Below are 19145 nucleotides of genomic sequence, written 5' to 3'. Positions count from 1 at the left end.
AAAGCAAGTGCTAAAAGCTATTGGGACCTATCACAGCACACAGGAGCTGCCTCCATGCAGTTCCCACTGGTCAAATCTGGGACAATTTGAACATCAAAATGAATAATGGTGATAAAGGACTGCTACACATTAAATAAAAAAGTAATCCATAAGTGCATAACAACACTCTAATAAAAAAAAAGACAAAATAAGCTCTCTTCATTTGAATGGAGAGAGTTCTACTATATAGAAGATTGTCAGCTAATAAGTGTAAAAGAAATTAGGAAATCATCATTTTGTAATCACCATAGTAATAATCGATCCAGGTAAGATCATGCATGGATGTGAAAAACCATTGGTGAAAAATTGTTGGGGAATGGAGGAGTAGTCACATAGTTTTAAAGTATCTCCCCAGAAATCACTTATTAATTCCAGAAAGAAAATGCACCTTTACAATGAAAACCATCTCGTGGATACCACATTAACCAAGTTGTGTAAGAAAAACTCCGCTGAGTCCCGTGTGTCTCCTTTAGGACTCACACTGAACACTTCTCACATTTCTGGCCACCAAATGGTGGGATGGGGGTGGGGGGGGGGTTTCACACCAGAAATTCTCTGTAACACTGGTTGGGTATTCTACAATTTAACTAGGATGAACTTTTGTCTGGGATGTGAAAATTGGAATTCTCGAGCTGAGAATGCCTTGCCCAGGCTTCAGTCACACTGGCCTTCCTTTGGTTTCTCTAGGTAACTTTGGTCCACCTTGTTCAGGCCGCTCCAGAGTTTTCCTCCGCTCCAACCAATCTACTTTCCCCCCATCCCTCAGGTCCCTTCCCCAGAGGCCTTTCCTGAACATCCCCAAGGCTCCTGCTGCATTCTGGGGTTCTTTTCTCCAAAGCTCTGCTTCTGCCATAAAGTATACATTTTTGCAAAATTATCTGTTCCATGTCCAGTGTCACCTCTAGACTGTAAACTCCAAGAGGAAGAGAACTGCTTCTCTCACATTCACACTGGTTTTCCCGGCACCTGCACGGTGTCCAGCATGCACAGGGATGAAATAAACACTGTTGAATGAATGAATTGATGAGTCCAGGAAATCTCTGTCGGTTCTCAGAGAAGGAAATGGGAAGGGAACACACACATTTTTTTTTTTAATTGTCTAATAAGTGCCAGGCTCTGTGCCAGGTCGTCCACATCTATCATCTTATTGATTCCTCAGAGACACTCGGAGATGTGGTTATCACTAGCCCCATTTTAGAAATGAAGAGATAAGGGATGTCGCACATCCTGCCAATGGACTGACAAATGCCAGTAGAGACAGGATTCAAATCTAGTGTGGTTTTTTTTTTTTTTTGACAGACAGAGATTACAAGTAGGCAGAGAGGCAGGCAGAGAGAGAGAGAGAGAGAGGAGGAAGCAGGCTCCCTGCTGAGCAGAGAGCCCGATGCGGGACTCGATCCCAGAACCCTGAGATCATGACCTGAGCTGAAGGCAGCGGCTTAACCCACTGAGCCACCCAGGCGCCCAAATCTAGTGTGGTTTTTTGCAAAGATGCCCCCATAGCGCCCTTCATGCCTATACCCTTGTCTGATGCTTTTCCACAGATTTTGAACGTATCACTAGAAATCAGAAAGAGCAAGAAGGCAGGCCTAACAACCATGCCTGCATTGAGGAAAAATGCCTTTGTCCAAGCCACATTCACAGGCATTGTCTTTTTCCGTCTTATAACGGGTCTAACAGTTGGTAAGTGCCTAAGTGATTTCTGATGTGCATTCTTTGTTTAAAAAAGTGGGATCTCGTGTACATTCTCCTTTTGTCTTTCAAACTCATTTGTGGTGGTTTGTTGTTGATTTTGCTATGCAGATGTTTTAAAGCATTTAGTAGTTAAATTTGTTACACCTTTCTTTAGGATTTGTTTTTATAAATCATAGAACTAAAAAAAAAAGTAAGTCATAGAACTAATTCATTCATATTTTTCTTATAGTGTACTTATTGATTTTACCTTTTTCTTAAAAGATTTTATTTATTTATTTGAGAGACAGAGTGCACACACGAGCCAGAGGGAGGGGCAGAGGGAAAAGGAGAAGCAGGGAGCTAGACTTAGGGTTCAATGTCAAGACTTGGATCATGACTTGAGCCAAAGGCAAAGGCTTAACCAACTGAGCTGCTCAGGCACCCCAGCTTCTTTTTTTTCTACATTTAAGTGTTTGGTCCATTTGTAGTAAGGTAGGAATTCAGGTTTTTTGTGGTTTTGTTTTTTTTTTTTTTCCAAATGGCCTACCGAATTATATCATCTCCATTGACTGACTAACCCAAAGGACGTACTTCTGATGCGTCCCCGTCACCCTCTCTGGCATTCAGACGAAAACCAACACTGGTGTCAGGGAGGTTCATAAGAGAGGCTGTATTTATTTCTTAAAGAAATCAGAAATCCTGAGGAGAGTCCCAGGACCACTCCTGACTCACAGGATGGCCTTGGACAGGTCCTTTCCTCACTCTGCGTTCAAAACTGTATGCTAAGGGGTCAAAGAGACAGAGAGTGCAAAGTGATCTCTGACACTGATCATTGCCCATCTAAAAGAGTCCTGAAGGATTCTTGCCTTAAAAAGAAGTGTCAATTAAAATAAGATTAAGAAACTTTTTTTCCTCTTTTTTTTTTTTTTTAACATCTATCAGACAGGCAAATACTGAAAAGATTGATGTACTTACTCATTGTTGGCAAAGATGTAGGAAAATACACTCTCCCAAGTTGGCTGCTAATGGGAGTGTAAATTGATTCCCCTTTTTGGAGGGCAATTTGGCCACAAAATGCACATATTCTTGAACCCAGCTATTCCACTTGGAGGAATTCTGAAAAGTAGAAAATGAGATAAAGATATTCACTGAAATATTCATCATTGAGAAGAAAAAAAAAAAAAAACAACTGGAAACAACCCAAGTGTCCATCAATCAGAAGTTGGATAAATGATAATATACTGTCATAGTTAAGGGTGTTAAAAAGAAAACTGCATGCCCAAAACAGTCAGTGATGCTCGGACATGTCACCAATCTGGGGCTTAGTACCTAACCTCATAGCGGCCTTGACCTCCCCCAGAGATAGTCCTAACTGGTCAGTCAAGAATCGTATGGTTGTGGTGCCTGGGTGGCTCAGTGGTTTAAGCCTCTGCCTTTGGCTCAGGTCATGATCCCAGGGTCCTGGGATCAAGCCCCACATTGGGCTCTCTGCTCAGCAGGGAGCCTGCTTCCTCCTCTCTCTCTGCCTGCCTCTCTGTCTGCTTGTGATCTCTCTCCCTCTCTGTCAAATAAATAAATAAAATCTTAAAAAAAAAAAAAAAGAATCGTATGGTCAGCACCAATAAGGTAATCTGTCACATGGGCCCTCTCCATCCCCCAAAACAAGATGAAGTAATCCACCTAATAAGACCCTTTTGTCCTCAAAGGAAGGTGACCTCACCCAAAATAATCCTTTCCTCTGTTTATGACTTCCTTGCCCTGCATTTAACAACCTTTCCCTTTCTGTCTTCCTTTGGAGAGCCCTTCTACTTGCTAGATGTGAAGCTGCCCAATTCATGAATCAACTCATAAAGTTAATTCAGTCTTTAAAATTTACTTGGTTGAACTTTTGTTCTTTTTTTTCCCCCAAGATTATTTATTTATTTATTTGACAGAGAGATCACAAGTAGGCAGAGAGGCAGGTAGAGAGAGGGGGAGGCAGGCTCACCACTGAGCAGAGAGCCTAATGCGGGGCTCGATGCGGGACTCAATGCCAGGCTCAAACCTAGGACCCTGAGATTATGACCTGAGCCGAAGGCAGAGGCTTTAACCACCCACTGAGCCACCTAGGCGCCCCTGAACTTTTGTTCTTTAACAGGGGTTTGAATTCTGGCTTCCCCACTTCCTAGCTGTGTGACATTGTGACTTAACATGTCTGTATCTGAGTTTTCTCATTAGTAAAAATGATGTGACAATAGAGTCTACCTCATAGTCTTGTTGTGAGGGTTAAATGAGGTAATACTATAAAAGCACTTAAAACAGTGTCTGGCACATAGTGAGCACCCCCAACATATAAGCTATTATAACCATAATATATGTTTAGGTGAAAATTTTTTAAGTTTTTTGAATGTTGTTTCCATGACATGTTGGGTGTTATCTTTGGGGGTTACCTGACTTTACAGAGGTCTGAATCTTTCATTGTCTTTAATCAGACTATTTCACAACCCTGTAAGTTACAGAAAAGTGACAGTAATACAAATTATTCTTGCTTGCAGAAACGCAAATTGATCTTGTCCTGTAAATGTACAGTTTAAGAGACAATTCCACATACCACTTTATTGCCCTAAAGACAATAACTTTATTGCCCTAAAGATAATAACTAATGCAAAGTTATTATCCAGATCTATATGTAGATCCAGATCTCGATATATATGATTCTCCTTTGAAATGGTTTTAGTTTACTACTGGTTCTTTTATTAATTTTGAGTTAAATAAAATCTTTGACAAGTGTTCCTTTTATATTTGTATGAGTCATAATATTGCCTTTAAAAAAATTGTAACAGTATTTCTAGTCTGATCCTCTCCTCATTATACAGGTACATGTCTTTTTATTTTTAGAGAAAGCCTGGAAGGATGAACACAAAAATGTTTATGAAGAATATCTCAGGGAGGGGGGCACCTGGCTGGCTCAGTAGGTGGAGTGTACAACTCTTGAACTCAGGGTTGTGAGTTTGAGTCTCACATTGGTTGTCGAGGTTATTTAAAAATAAAATCTTGGAAAAAAAAAAAAAAGAATGTCTCAGACAGGGGTAAATAAATAATATTTCAGTTGACTCTGAGTCTCTTCTTTATACATTTCTATAATGTCCAAACATTTCTATATTGTCCAAACATTTTCATGCAGAACATCCATTTTATAAAGACAAAACAGAAAATTCTCCTGCTGGAACCAGTCATTTGGGAAGGGAGGAGAGTTATAAGAGGTCAAGTGAGAACAGCTTCCTCACTGTAGGAGCAGGTATTGAGGGGCGCCTGGGTGGCTCAGTGGGTTAAAGCCTCTGCCTTCAGCTCAGGTCATGATCCCAGAGTCCTGGGATCGAGCCCCGCATCAGGCTCTCTGCTCCGCGGAAAGTCTGCTTCCTCCTCTCTCTCTGCCTGCCTCCCTGCCTACTTGTGATCTCTGTCTTCAAATAAATAAATAAATAAATCTTTAAAAAAATAAAATAAAATAGGAGTAGTTATTGAGGTAAGGAAACCCCTTGGCAAGTGAAGAGACCAGCTTGGTCCCCAGCAGACCGGTTTTTCCTGAGATAGAACACACGGGCCACAAACCATCTGAAGTGGCAAAGTCTCAAAGTCTTCTTTGTGGCTGGCCTGCGGGTGGTCAAGTCTGAGGCTTGGACCTCACTGCTGGCTCTTTCAGGCTCTTTGATCTTGAGCTGGTCAATTAATTCAGCCTCAAGCCACAGCCAACAGAAAATCAGCCCTGGAAGAGACTCTGACCCCTTCTTAACACTGATAGGAAAACAAGCCTGGGGAGGGGAGGGAAACAGCAAAGGTCACAAAGCAAATTAAGGATCATTCTAGTACTAGGACCCTAGCATCCCAAGTCCTGGCCCAATGAGCTTCTCCCTCACCAGACTGGACTGATGGTCCAGAAGCCAAGAAGACTGGCCCATAAAGAGTGGGCATGTTGAACAGAACAAGCCAGGGCCAAGGTCACTGCAAGAGCTGGGCTTTAGGAGGAGTATTTATTTATAATTGGGGTTGGGGGTGGGGTAGGGTGTTAGCATACCCCTCCCCATCTGGGGGCTGGGCCAGGCAAGGGAGGCTATTCTTGTGATCTAAGACTTTACAGACCTTTAATAAATTGCCATTGCAAAGCTGCCTGCCATTTAAATTGCAGTCAAGGGGAAAATTGGCTGCACTTTTTTTTTTGAGGAAAAACAGTGTTAAGAGATATTTGTTATGTGAAGAGAGATGGAGATTCCTCTTGAAATGGAGCCCTTTAGGATAATAAGGCAGCATAAAGGAAGGGCTAGGCCCCTGGTGGGTCTGGAGTATTGATGTCAAGGGGCTTTTCTTGGGGCTGGAGCTGGACTGGGGTGAGGCGCCTCTCCTCATGGTCCCTGCCAAGAACTGGGGAGAGAGCCGTCACCCCCCTGCCCGCCCCACCACCTCTGGGACCAAGGAGGCCAGGCCAGGCAGTGGACTCTGGCATCCAATCTTAAGTTCCTCATTATTATGTGCAGTGTTCCCCAGGCTTGAGGCCCCAAATTGCACAATTTTGCCATTTCAGTGAACTACTTACACTACTATTTACTTGGTATTTTTCTGCAAGTCTATTCACTTTTAATAACAAGGACATTTATATGGCAACGTGGATGGGAAATCAACATCATTTCCATAAAAATGAATAGAAGGAAAACAAAACAGTGTGATTAAATTCTAGCTAGATACTGTTGCCTGCTTTCTCTTTGTTAAAAAGGGAGATTGGCACATGTTAGAGAAGTTTTACAAGGAAATCAGATACTATGAGAGCTTTCCTGAATTTAATCAGAGGGAATGGAAGATAACTGAAAATAGAGTAACTGCCTTACAATGTGGTTGTTATTTTTTTCAAAGATTTCCTTATTTATTTGAGAGAGAGAGAGAGAGAGAGCGTGCGTGCGTGTGTGTGTGGCGCGCGTGTGCGCGGGCATGTTGGGGGTGGAGGGGCAGAGAGAGAGGGAGAGAGAATTTCCAGCAGAGTCCCTACTGAGCACAGAGCCCAATGTGGGGCTCAATGCCACCACCCTGAGATCATGTATGGTTCAGTTACTTAATGCCTTTGTGTAAAACAGTTTCAGTGAGGTGTGGTTCCTCCACTATACTAGCCCTACTTTAGAAAATGCTGTGGATAGGACCCTGTTCTCCCACCAACTAGCTGAGTGACCTTGGGAAAGCTCCTCTACCTCTCTGAACCCCCAATTCCTCACCCGCAAAAGGGGTATGTTTGTAGAAATGAATCCAGAGGTTTTTGTAAAAGATAGTAGTGGTGATAATGATGAGGATGGTAAGGATGCTATCAGGGAGGCATTCATAAAACTCCTTAAGCTAGTGTTTGGTGTGTTTTGGGGAACTGAGTTAGTAGTCTGGGTCTCTGCTTGAGCAAAGAAGAGCAAAGAGAAGAGCTGCAGGCCACTGGGTCTGCAGAAACGATCTACCCAGCAGGATGGATTTGTGGAAAATGGAAATGCTCCCTGGGTTCTCAGAAATGTCAAGGAAGTGAAACTGAATAAGGATATTGGACTTCTCGTGGTCATGTGGGATGGATGTTCAGACAGCACCAGCAGAGTACTAAGGCAAAGGATAACTGCTTAATGCCAACCAGTGAGGAGCTAAGTATTATGATTACTGTCCTCCATTTGACATAAAGGAAAATGAGACTCTATAACATTAGGCGACTGCCAGAAAATTCACAGCAGACCTATGCTCCAGGCCTTCATTCTTTTCAATATTTCAACAAATGTTCTGAACATGCTTAAGCCCTGGGTCAGGGCAGAGATGGGATAGATACACACAACAAAATAAAAGGAAGGGGCGCCTGGGTGGCTCAGTCGTTAAGCGTCTGCCTTCGGCTCAGCTTGGGATCCCAGGGTCCTGGGATCCAGCCTTGTATCGGGCTCCCTATTTGGCAGGAAGCCTGCTTCTCCCTCTCCCCCACCCCCTGCTTGTATTTCCTCTTGTGCGCTCGTGCTCTCTCTCTGTCAAATAAATAAATAAAATCTTTTTAAAAATGAGGATTTGCAAAACAAAGCAGAAAATATGATCTTATTTATGTAAAATTAAAAACAGTAAAGCTAGGGACGCCTGGGTGGCTCAGTTGGTTGGACGACTGCCTTCGGCTCAGGTCATGATCCCGGAGTCCCGGGATCGAGTCCCGCATCAGGCTCCCAGCTCCACGGGGAGTCTGCTTCTCTCTCTGACCTTCTCCTAGCTCATGTTCTCTCTCATTGTCTCTTTCTCAAATAAATAAATAAATAAAATATTAAAAAAAAAAAAAACAGTAAAGCTATATCTTCATGAATATGCACCCACATATAAAGGCTTAGAAATATATCTGGTAGGGACACCTGGGTGGCTCAGTTGGTTGAGCATCTGCCTTTGGCTTGGGTCATGATCCGGGGGTCCTGAGATCGAGCCCCACATCAGTTTCCTTGTTCAGTGGGAAGTCTGCTTCTCCCTCTGCCTGTCTCTCTCTTTCTCTCTCCCTCTCTGACAAGTAAATAAAGTCTTCAAACAAAACAAAACAAATAGGAAATAGATCTGGTAGCAGTGTTAACCATTGGGTGGAGGCAGGTAGGGAAACAGAGAGTTTAGCTTTACCTGGATTGTTTGAGGTACTAGTAGTAGTAATAGTAGTAGTAATAATAATAAATTTCTATATTATTTGGGTTACTAAAAAATTTTTTTAAACAACAGTCATGGGCTGAATTGTGTCCTAGCCCCAATTATATGTTGGAAGTCCTAACATCAGTACCTCAGAATGTGGCTGGTTTTGGAGATAAGATGTTTAAGAGGTAATTAAGCTAAAATGAGGTTATTGGGAAGGGCTCTAATCCAACATGACTAGTGTTCTTACAGGCGGAGGAAATCTGGGACACAGACACACACAGGGAATAACATGTGAAGACACAGGGAGAAAATGGGCATCTATGAACCAAGGAAAGAGGCCTCAGAAGAAACCAACGCCCTCAAACCTTGACCTTGAACTTCCAGTCCCCAGAATTGTGAGAAATAAATCTCTGATGTTTAAGCCACCCAGTCTGGGATGTTTGTTATGGCATATGCTAATGAAAAAAAATATTCAATGTCACCTGTTCACAATGGTAAGGCCGGTTTTATTCTGGACTATAGTGTTAGGTATAGGGGCTGTGATGGGAGTGGGAAAGAGAGATGGGCTCAACTCCAAGCATAGCATTGGCTACTAGGAATTTGTTGCCAGGGAGTAGCGGGGGTCAGGGGATGGAAAATTACTAAGAGGAAACATCAGGGATGGGGTTGGGGGTAGGTACTGGCTAAATTGACCTAAGAGAATTTTAACTGAAGACAGACCTGGTGTTTGGACATGACTTGATGCATGGTGGAGGACAAGGAATCTGGTCAGACAGTGAGGGTGATCAGGTCTCAAGAGATGGGGGTTCTTGCTAAAATCATTAAGCAGGGTTCTTGCAAAAACTGGATTCTGTAAGGGAATGCACAGGTGGGTCTAGGAGAAGGTTCGAGAGGCTAACTAAAGTTTGCTCAAGCAAAGAATTTTTGTCACTGCTCCAGCAAACTAATACAACTACCAAGGTAAGTTCCTGACTTCCAGGAGCTCCTAGCCTTGTGGTAGAAGCAGCTAGTAGTTCAACCCCACTATGATACCAGAAAGCTGGGGAAGGTGCTACAAATGCAGAAGTAAGGTAGCACAGAACCCCAGGGTGGGAGGACCCTACTGGGTCTGCAGGTTTCATGGAGGAAGTGGCTTTTAAGCTGGGCCTTGAATGATGAGTAGCAGAGAGAACCCAGGGGTGGGTTGTTGTGGGTGGGGAATGGGAAAGATGGGGACTGTTTCTGGAGGAAACACGTAAGCAAAGACCTGGTAGGGAAGGTTTGTTCTGGGTCTGGTTAAGATGGGGGAGTTACACCTGAGCACAGGTTTTCCAAGAAGACCAGGAGGATGTAGCTGGAAGTATTCTCTGGAAGATGCCATCGTCCGCTGTTGGCCTTCATGGAGGGAGTTATCATCATATTTGCTTTGTAGGAAGACCACCCTGACAATCCATGAGCCAGGGATTGAAAAGTGATGGTCCGAGCACCTTCTGTGGAGCACTTTCAGTCAGGTCCACAGAAAAGTTTTGTTTGACTCAAACTGTTCTAACAGTCAACAGATTATAAATAACTAATTTGAACAAGTCAATCAATAATTAATATAATTTGAATGTATATATTTAAAATAATATTACATTAATTGTATATGAACAAATGAAATAAAATCTTATAATCACATTAATATATTGATATGTAAATTACAGATGTCAGTAAGTTGGAAGAGCTCATAAAATTTCAAATTTTTTGAAAATCTTTTAATTAATCGTGGGTTGAACCATGTTTGCACCCAAGGTATGTTGCAGTTCTAACCTTTGGTTACCTGTGAATTTGACCTAATCTGGAAATACAGTCTTTGCAGATGCCATTAAGATGAGGTCATGCTGGAGCAGGAGAGCCCTTTAATCCAGAATGAACTGTCTTTATAAAAGAATAAGGGACATGGACACATCAGAGGGAGAATGCCATGTAGATGATGACAGAGGCAGAGATCAGAATGATGTAGCTTCAAGCCAAGGAAGAGGAAGGATTCATGGCCACCACCAGAAGCTGGAAGAGGCGAAGAAGGATTCAGCCCACTATCAGGGGGTGCAAGGCCCTGCCAACATCTTGATTTCAGATTCCTAACGCCCAGAACTGTGGAAGAACACATTTCTGCTGTTTTAAACTCCCCAGTGTGTGGTAGTTTGTGACAGTCGCTGTAGGAAACATACAATAAGGAACCCGTGTGCTCTCCTAGCAACAGTTGGCCAGAATCCCCTCCAAGGTGTCATCACCCATTCCTCCTAAGGTGCAGAGGAGCAACAGCTCAGGAGAGAGAGGAGGCCTCAACTGATGTACTAGCAATGGGGGGTGAAAAGGTTTGTTCTTAGAAATGGCCATTCTTAGGCACCTGGGTGGCTCAGTGGGTTAAAGCCTCTGCTTTGGCTCAGGTCATGGTCTCAGGGTCTTGGGATCAAGCCCCACATTGGGCTCTCTGCTCAGCAGGGAGCCTGCTTCCTCCTCTCTCCCTGCCTGCCACTCTGCCTACTTATAATCTCTGTCTATCAAATAAATAAATAAAATCTTTTTAAAAAAATGGCCATTCTTTACTTTGTGGAAGGGGATAAAGTAATATTTATTATTATTACATACAATAGATTCTCTTTTATATCATTACCATGAGTCAGGTCCTATGCTGAGGGCTTTTTTTTTTTTTTTTTTAGATTTTATTTATTTGAGAGGGTGAGCATGACCAGGTGGGGAGGGGCAGAGGGAGAGGGGGAGAGAGAAGCAGGCTTTCCACCAAGCAGGGAGCCCAGTGCAGGGTTCCATCCTAGGAACTTGGGATCATGACCTGAGCTGAAGGCAGACACTTAACCAGGCAGACACTTAACTGACTGAGACCCCAGGTGCCCTGCTGAGGGCTTTTATATGTTGTACCACTTCATCCTCCCCACAATATTAAATAAAATCCCCACTCTACAAATGAGAACACAAGGTTTGGAAAGGTTACACAGCTAGAACTAATATTGCCTACTAGGTGCTAGACCCTGAACGAAGCCTTTTATGTGGGAGCTCACTGAATCCTCCCAACACCCTTGGAGGTAGATACCATTAGTAACTCCAACTATTTCCCTCTACCCTGTCAGAGATGAGGAAAGTGAGGCACAACAGGTTGAGTAACTTGCCCCAGTTAGTCACCACTGCAGCTGGATGATGGAGATGGCACTCCGTGTTTCTCTCTGATCCACAGCTCTTGCTCTATAAAGGTGCGGACTTCCTGGTTGTCTTTCATTCATTTGCTCATTGATGAATGCTTTTGCGTCTTACTCGTATTTGAAGGGGGCAGCTGGGTGTAGCCGAGAGAGCACAGGCTCAAGTGCTCAGAGACCTGGGTCCCCATCTAGCCTGGGCTTCAGGTTCCCCATCTGGGAGATATGGGGATTCTACTGGTCAATCTTGAAGGTCCTTCTTGCACCAAGAGTCTATATTTCTGTGATTCCCCACCTTTGGGAAGAAGTTACCCATCATTAGTACAACAGCTGAGGATGCGAACTCATTTGCCAATGTCTCAGCAAAATGGCAGAGCCCGGATTTTAATCCAAGGGCACCTGACTCCAAAAGCCTCTCCACTTCCTCCTGGGTTCGGAAAAGAAAGGAACTAAAACAGAGAGAGGACATACTGCTGCCAAACCAGATCCATGTGAGCACCAGAACTGGGACCGATGTCCAAAGCCCAGGAGTTCTGATGGGGGAGCTGGCCTGGCGCGGGCCTGTTACACCCTCTTGTGGAGCTCGTCTGCAATGCTCTGGCCTGCCAGCTTTTTCCTTTTGATACCAGAATAGACGTAGGAAACCAGGAAGCAGGAAGTAGTCGTCCCAAAAGAGATTTGAGAACCAGTGACCCCAGCTATTCTCCTAAAACAAAGACTGAAGGATCTGTCATTTAGTGAAGCCCAGCTGCCCTATGTTCATTTATTGATGAAGCAGATTATTGGCTGCTTCTGTTTTTACGTCTTGTACATACTTGTATCAGGTACAAACAGTAATCCAATAGAAATGGTACCTTTCGTCCTTAGCTCGGGGTGATGGGTGATTTAATGAGGGTGATTAAACCTATCAAACCCAGAATACATATGAAGGCAAGAAAGAATTCTTCCTTAATACACCCTTTTCTCTGCCTTCTCTTCAATATCTGCATGGGAAAAGAATGTTGGGCAAGATTGGAGAATGAGATAAAGACTTTTAAGTATAATCATTAAAATTATGTCTGTCTGCCCTCAAGAGTTTCACATGCATCACAGATATTGTGTTCTGTGGATTATTATTATTTTTTAAGATTTTATTTATCTATTTGACTGACAAAGATCAGACAGAGAGAGGCAGACAGAGAGAGAGAGAGGAGGAAGCAGGCTCCCCCGAAGTGGGGCTTGATCCCAGAGCCCTGAGATCATGACCTGAGTCGAAGGCAGAGGTTTTAACCACTGAGCCACCCAGGCACCCCTGTTCTGGGGATTCTAAAATAAGTAAATCCTCACCTATGCTGAGGTGCAGTGAGGGAATAGTACCTCTCCCCCCAGTGAAGCCAGAGGCTGTGTCCAGAATCAGGCTTGAAGGCTGCAGGGATGTCCTCCAGGAGCGATCGAACACCCTGGCCACCCAAGAAGGGCGAGAAGGAGGGGGAGCAGGTTATGGTGGAGAGGAACTTTAGAAATATTTCTAAGCTTCTCAACAATCCAATAAACTAGGGGCTACCATACCTATCATACAGATGAGGAAACTAAGGCCCAGAGAGATTAAGAAGCTTGCCTAAATCTGAGAGCTAATAGGCTGTGGAGTTGGGATCTAAATCTTGGCAAAGTGATAGATTAGCAATCCAGAGTCTGGTTTCTAGTCCAGGTCTGAACCGGCTTGCTGAGTGACTGTTGTGCAAGTCAGTTAACATCTCAGGTCTCTGTTTTCTCCTCTGCTTAATGGAGGTTTGGCTAAAAAGGTGTCCATAGACCCCTCTGGTCTGCCAATATAAGAGTCCGAGCAGAAAAACAGGAAGGGGGCCCCAAGGGGCTCTGATGGATGGGAGGAGAAAGCAGCTCAAGTCCAAGTGCAAGTTTTCCTCACTGTATTTAGTATTAGTCACTGAAGAGTGAATCACTGGTGAGTGAATGCCTTGTTAATTGGGATGTGGGATCACTCCTGAATGGATCTCACAGCTTTCTCAGTAAGAGGAACTTCTGGGACCTCAGATTCCCTTATGCAGCAGATTTTAAAGTTTTAAACAGAAGTACCATCCAGAAAAACCTTCCAAAAACTAACCGCTATATGAGTTTTTTTGGGAGGAGGGGTTACTTAAAGAGGCGATTGTCAGGGGATAGAGCCTACCTCCTTGGACCTCAGAGTATGCCAGGGAGGCTCAAATAGGTGGGCTCCACCCTCCCTCCATCCCCTCCCAAAATGTGTGTGTTTGGGGTGGTACAGCAGGCATAGGAAAGGGAAGGCTCAACCCATTTTGCCCTGGGCCCTACTCCAGTCAGTCTTTCAGACCACCTGAGCCAACAGCTGCCTGGTTCCCATTCTTCCTCTCTTCTTTCTCTCTCCCAATTACTTCTTATTATTCAGCAGAAATTCTTCTGATCTCCGTTGAATGCCATGAGAGCAGATAAAGGTTCTACCTTGCCCAGTTTACATGGAGAAGCTGTTCCAGGAGCTCTTCATTGGCCCTCAGACATCATACTGGCAGCTACAGTTTCCCGTGGGTTTATTCATTACCAAGCACTCGGCAAAGAGCTTTGTATGCTTTACCTCATTTTCTCTTCACAACTATCAGCGGAATTAGACACTCCTGTTTCCTCCTTTTGGAGGCAAGGAAATGAAGAATTAGAGACTTTACGGAACCTGTCCAAAGACACAGAGCTCCTCAGAGGCCAGGCTGGGGCTCAAATCCAATTAGAGTTTTGGATAATTTCCGACCTGTCAGTGTGGGTCCTTCTTATGTTTTTTTGGCTGTGTTATGGTTGTTTCCTCCGTTATTTCTAAGCCCTGCTCTGTGTTCACCGTGGATGGTAGAGGGGAACCCCTTCTTCTCCAGTCTGGGTTTCAATGGGGAAGGGTTTTTTCTAAGCACATTTCCTGCTTTCTCTCCCTGCTTCATGCATTCCTGGGTAGATGAGGAACTGCTCCCTTTGGTAAATCTGAGAACACCTGGTTGTGCTCAATTCAGCCTTAATTCATTGTCATCCTTATTGGGAGGGAGTTGTTCCTGGGGCTCTGCCCCCTGTCAGCTGTGGGAGCTGTCCTGGTCCTTGCAGCCGGGTTCTAGGATTCACGATTCGTGGTGCCCTTCAGCTACCAGCCCTGAAAGTTTCTTCTCCAGCCTGGTTTACTGTCACTAGTAAAGGTGATCTTTATTGGCTCCCCTCTGCTTTTTTTTTTTTTTTTTTTTTAAGATTTTACTTATTTATTTGACAGACAGAGATCACAAGTAGGCAGAGAGGCAGGCAGAGAGAGACAGGGAAGCAGGCTCCCTGCAGAGCAGGCAGCCTGATGTGGGGCTCGATCCCAGGACCCTGGGATGATGACCTGAGCTGAAGGCAGAGGCTTTAACCCACTGAGCCACCCAGGCGCCTCCAAATCCCAGTTCTTGACAGCACCTGCCAAAATCTATGGCATGGTGACAGTCACTATCACTTTGATACACTTGTGTCACATCACACATGCTTTTAACTTACATTATTTCAACTAAATGTGAAGGTCAACAAAGCAACAAAGAAAATTTAAATACTACTCTGTATGTGATAAAAGAGCTGAATCTGTTAATTTCTTAGAAGATCTCAGTTTTCATGTAGACCTCATGGTGTGCTCATTTGGCCACAATGATTCTAAAGTCTGAAGATGCACATTTTTTTCATGTAACATGGTCTCTAATTCCAAACCACCCACTTCTTCTGGCCACCAGTCGAAGAGATGGCTATCAGATCTGACACTAGAGGAAAACTAAGAGATGATCAGTCAGTCTCTGGTGTAGAACTTTCTTGAGAAATTTTAAGTACACTTTTCATCTTATATAATTTTGCTGTTGTTAACTTTAGAAGTCATGCCCTAATAAGCTGTAATGCCAGAGGATTATATTTTGGGGGGGCTGGTACAAAGTGGATGGGTATGTCAGAGGGGAGACAATTTAAACGGTCACAATGTTTCTTCTACAACTAAGTAGAACACATACTGTATCCTTATATTTATGCATCATTCTTCTTTTGTATCATGGATTTGCATCTAATCCTTTGTTCTACCCAGAGACTAAAGAGTCTTATGCACTTGATTTTTACTTCTCTGTCAATCTGCTACATCTTGAAGTTCATCAATTGCTATTTTTGGGGGGGGGGGTGATGCAGTAATAATTTTTGATTGCTAGTTTTTACTTAATTGAATTATGTATCATTGGAGAGTAACCAACTAAACTTAACAATACATTAGGCTTTTAAATTAGGTAGCACATGTACACAGTAATAAAATTCAGAGTATAAATTGTGCTGGTTTTGCTGTATCTCCAATATTACCCAGAAAGTGGAATATCAATATTTTAATATCTGGTTCTGGAATGGTGGCAACTCCAAAACCACTAGATAAAAAGGGGGTAAATGTATGGGGGGGGATCTATAATCCAAGATATGACTATGAATGAAAAATCTAAAATAAATGAGCAAAATTAATGAATGAAATTAAGTCTTTAATACCAATAAGGAGATTAACTTTTGGTTTAAATAAACACCACAGATAGGTCTGAAAATAACTTCAAATTTCTAGCCTTTGGAAAAGGCTAAAGATAGGAAAACATCCATTTTTTACAAAAGAAATTATAAATATATAAACAGGTAAAAATGTAACAAGAATGAGTAGATACGACAAAGCATCAGTACCTGGAGTGATCTCTTTCATCTCCCTAGTAATGGATGACCTCTCATACATTTGCTTTATCTTCCAGCTGACTGCCAGCTTGTGTCATTTATGCCACATCCCCAGGATGAACGTCTCTTTGCTGCACTCCAATCTAGGACTGAGAAATCAAGGTATATGTGGGTTGGTGTGGCAGTTTCAGGCCTTCCCCTTCTAGAGCCCTCCATCATGCCATCCAAAGCCCCCTGCCATGTGGTCTCTCTCGTGTTTTCCTTTGCCAAGGATACAATGGGGCAGAGCATATCAGTTAGTCCAATGTCCAAACGGATATGGGGATGGTGGTGGTGTCAGTCTCCTCTTTCCATAGGCACACCCAATCTTCACTAGTGATTCTCCTGGAGTCTTCTCCCTTGCCTCTAGGAAGTGATACAATCCCCCATGGAGAGAGAGGAAGGGACGAGTCTTTCTATGACATTGTTCTTTCCTGAAGCCTGGCTTCCCTCTCAACTATCCATTCTTTCCACTGATCAGTGGTGATGGTTTGTCTGTGGGGAGAGGGGGTGGGAATGGTGGAGTGGAGGTAGAGGTTGGTGGAAGGGCTGGTTTCTCGAACAATGACTCCTCAAATGTTCTCCTGGAAGATAGCTAGTTACAGTCACTGGCAGTGGGTTCCTTATGGACTTTTAGAGTTTCAGAGTTGGGCCTCAGCAGCAGTTCAGGACAGTAGGAAAAATCCCCCTCAATGTCCGTTTCCACAAATATATATATATATCCTACTCCCCCACCTTCTTTTATAGTTTAACAGATGTTGACATACTATTTACTTTCCTTTTTCTTGTGTTTTCACTTGAAGTATTTCTTAGAGATTGTTCCATACCAAAACACACTCACATGCCTTGGTCTTTAATTGCTGCACATATCCTACAGTATGGATGTATTAAAATGTATTGGAATAGCTCTCTAGTGATCGTTTGTGTCTAGTCTTCTACAAATAGTGCTACACTCAATATTTTGTGTATCCATCTCTTTTCATATAAGTAGTCTTAAAAAAAAGTTAACTAGAACCCTGATAGGCATCCAATGGATAGTTCTAATTATGCTGCAATTGGTCACACACAATTTCTCCTTCAAAAATTGTGTGACTTATAAGAAGTGACAATTTCTATAGTCTTCAACTGTATTGCTTAGCATGAATAGGCACATCTCATGCACAACAATGTTTCTCTTCAACGTTGCATTCCAGGGTAATGTCTTCCACATAGACTTAAGTAACAATCAGGGATCTACACCTAAACTGCTACAAGTGGAAATAATTTGCATCTAATCTTTTAGATTAGAATGGTGTTTATGAATGCGTACTCTAAAGTCACATGTGCCTGAATTCGACTCCCAGCACTGTCAATTTTTATGTCTTTTATAAAGTCTTTGACCTATATGACATATTTTTCTTATTCATAAAATGGGGCAAATACAGCATTGACTTCATGGGGGATGATATAGAGATTAAACAAGAAAGTATTCATCATTCTTAGGCCAGTTCCTGTTTCACAGTAGGTGTTCAATAAGCATTAGCTAGGTTTCAATTCAGGTGACAACTGAATATACAGAAACTTCCTAGTCAGACCTAAACTCACAGCTAGGCAAATAATGGCAATTGGTTCACAGCTTTCTTCCTTATTTGGCATAGGCAAATTTCTTGATTTCAGAGATGTTAAATTATGACCATAAACAAACTATACTTATTGGAATTAAAGGATATAGGAATAGAAGTATAGACCTATAGGGCTGGAAGGGCTTTCAATTTAACCTTATATTGGATTATTATGTAATAGCCATCCCCATGTATTAAAAACTTATATGTCAAGCATTATGTGTATATAATAAAATAATGAGGTATCATTATCCTCATTTTGCAGAAAAGACTGTGGATCTGAGAAATCAAGTGACATGCCCAATGGTGAATCATTAGTAAGTTGAAGATCAAGGATTCACACCCAATTCTTTCTGAAAATAAGAGACTTGTAAACTACCATACACTTTTCAAAGAAATCTCACTTACTTAAGGCAAAGCTAGCTTATGAAAGCTCTTCAGTGCCGAGAGAGAGAGTCTGAACTTCATTTTGGTGGTCTGAGGGAGGGCAGTCCTATTCATTAGACACAACAAACACAGTCCCTGGGGCCCTGCAATAGTTTTAGGGACCCACAAAAATGTTTTAAGTGCTTTTAAAGTCGGAAAAAAAAGATGAACTTATGGGTTAAAGAAAATGTTTTGCTGTAGAACATTAATATATTCATCTCTATGCCAATTTAGTTGTAAAATATGAACTATATGTGCATCAATATAAATATTAGATATATATATATATATTCTCCACAAACACAAGGCCAAAGTGTCAAGGTTCCACGAAAGTCAAAGCTGCCTTGTGCTGAGGTGCTCTTAACTTTCTGGGAGAATGCAACAGCAGACTGAGTTGGAAGAGCAGAGGACTGGTGCGAGGTGGTTAAATTGTGAAAAATGCCTTCACGATTTTTTGCCTCCCATCAAAGAGAGGTTATAAAGGACAGAAATGAAACACTAAGTGCCACGTTCTAGCTGCATGATCGTGGACCCGTGACTGGATCAACATAAGCCTCAGTATCGCCATTGATAAAATGGGGATAAGCCCCTCCTGGGATTGTTGGACAGGGACAGCGAGCCTCGTTCACCTCTGTGTACGAATTGCTCAAAACATACCTGTTGAGTGAACGCAGTAAATGTGTGCTTAGCATTGCGGTCAGTGTAGCACAAGCGTCCAGTAAGCAGTATTTGCTGGCATTAAAAATAGTAAAAAGTCCACAAAGTAACAACCCCAACCCTTTGAGACCCAGTCGTACTTCAGCGAGCTCCACGCAAACCTGCGCAGTAACTTCCCTCGGCGGCGAGCACGCGACGGCGCTTGCGCAGAGGC

The 19145-nt window shown here is 42.9% G+C and overlaps 1 long non-coding RNA gene across 2 annotated transcripts in view; it reads right to left on the bottom strand.

Annotated features, from left to right (window-relative positions):
- LOC309846425 overlaps positions 1 to 19131 on the bottom strand; it is a 40630-nt gene extending 21499 nt beyond the window's left edge. For both annotated transcript variants that reach the window (XR_014301932.1, XR_014301933.1), the window contains exons 1-3: positions 18932 to 19131; positions 16221 to 16357; positions 2689 to 2829 (exon numbers count right to left, since the gene is read on the bottom strand). This is a non-coding gene — a long non-coding RNA (uncharacterized lncRNA). The remainder of the gene's footprint in view (positions 1 to 2688; positions 2830 to 16220; positions 16358 to 18931) is intronic.
- Positions 19132 to 19145: the final 14 nt, after the last annotated feature.

This window comes from Mustela nivalis (genome assembly GCF_964662115.1).
Source record: "Mustela nivalis genome assembly, chromosome: 13".
In the NCBI taxonomy this organism is placed as follows: domain Eukaryota; kingdom Metazoa; phylum Chordata; class Mammalia; order Carnivora; family Mustelidae; genus Mustela; species Mustela nivalis.
Note: the sequence above shows the minus strand (reverse complement) of the source record. Positions and strands in the feature narration are given on the sequence as shown.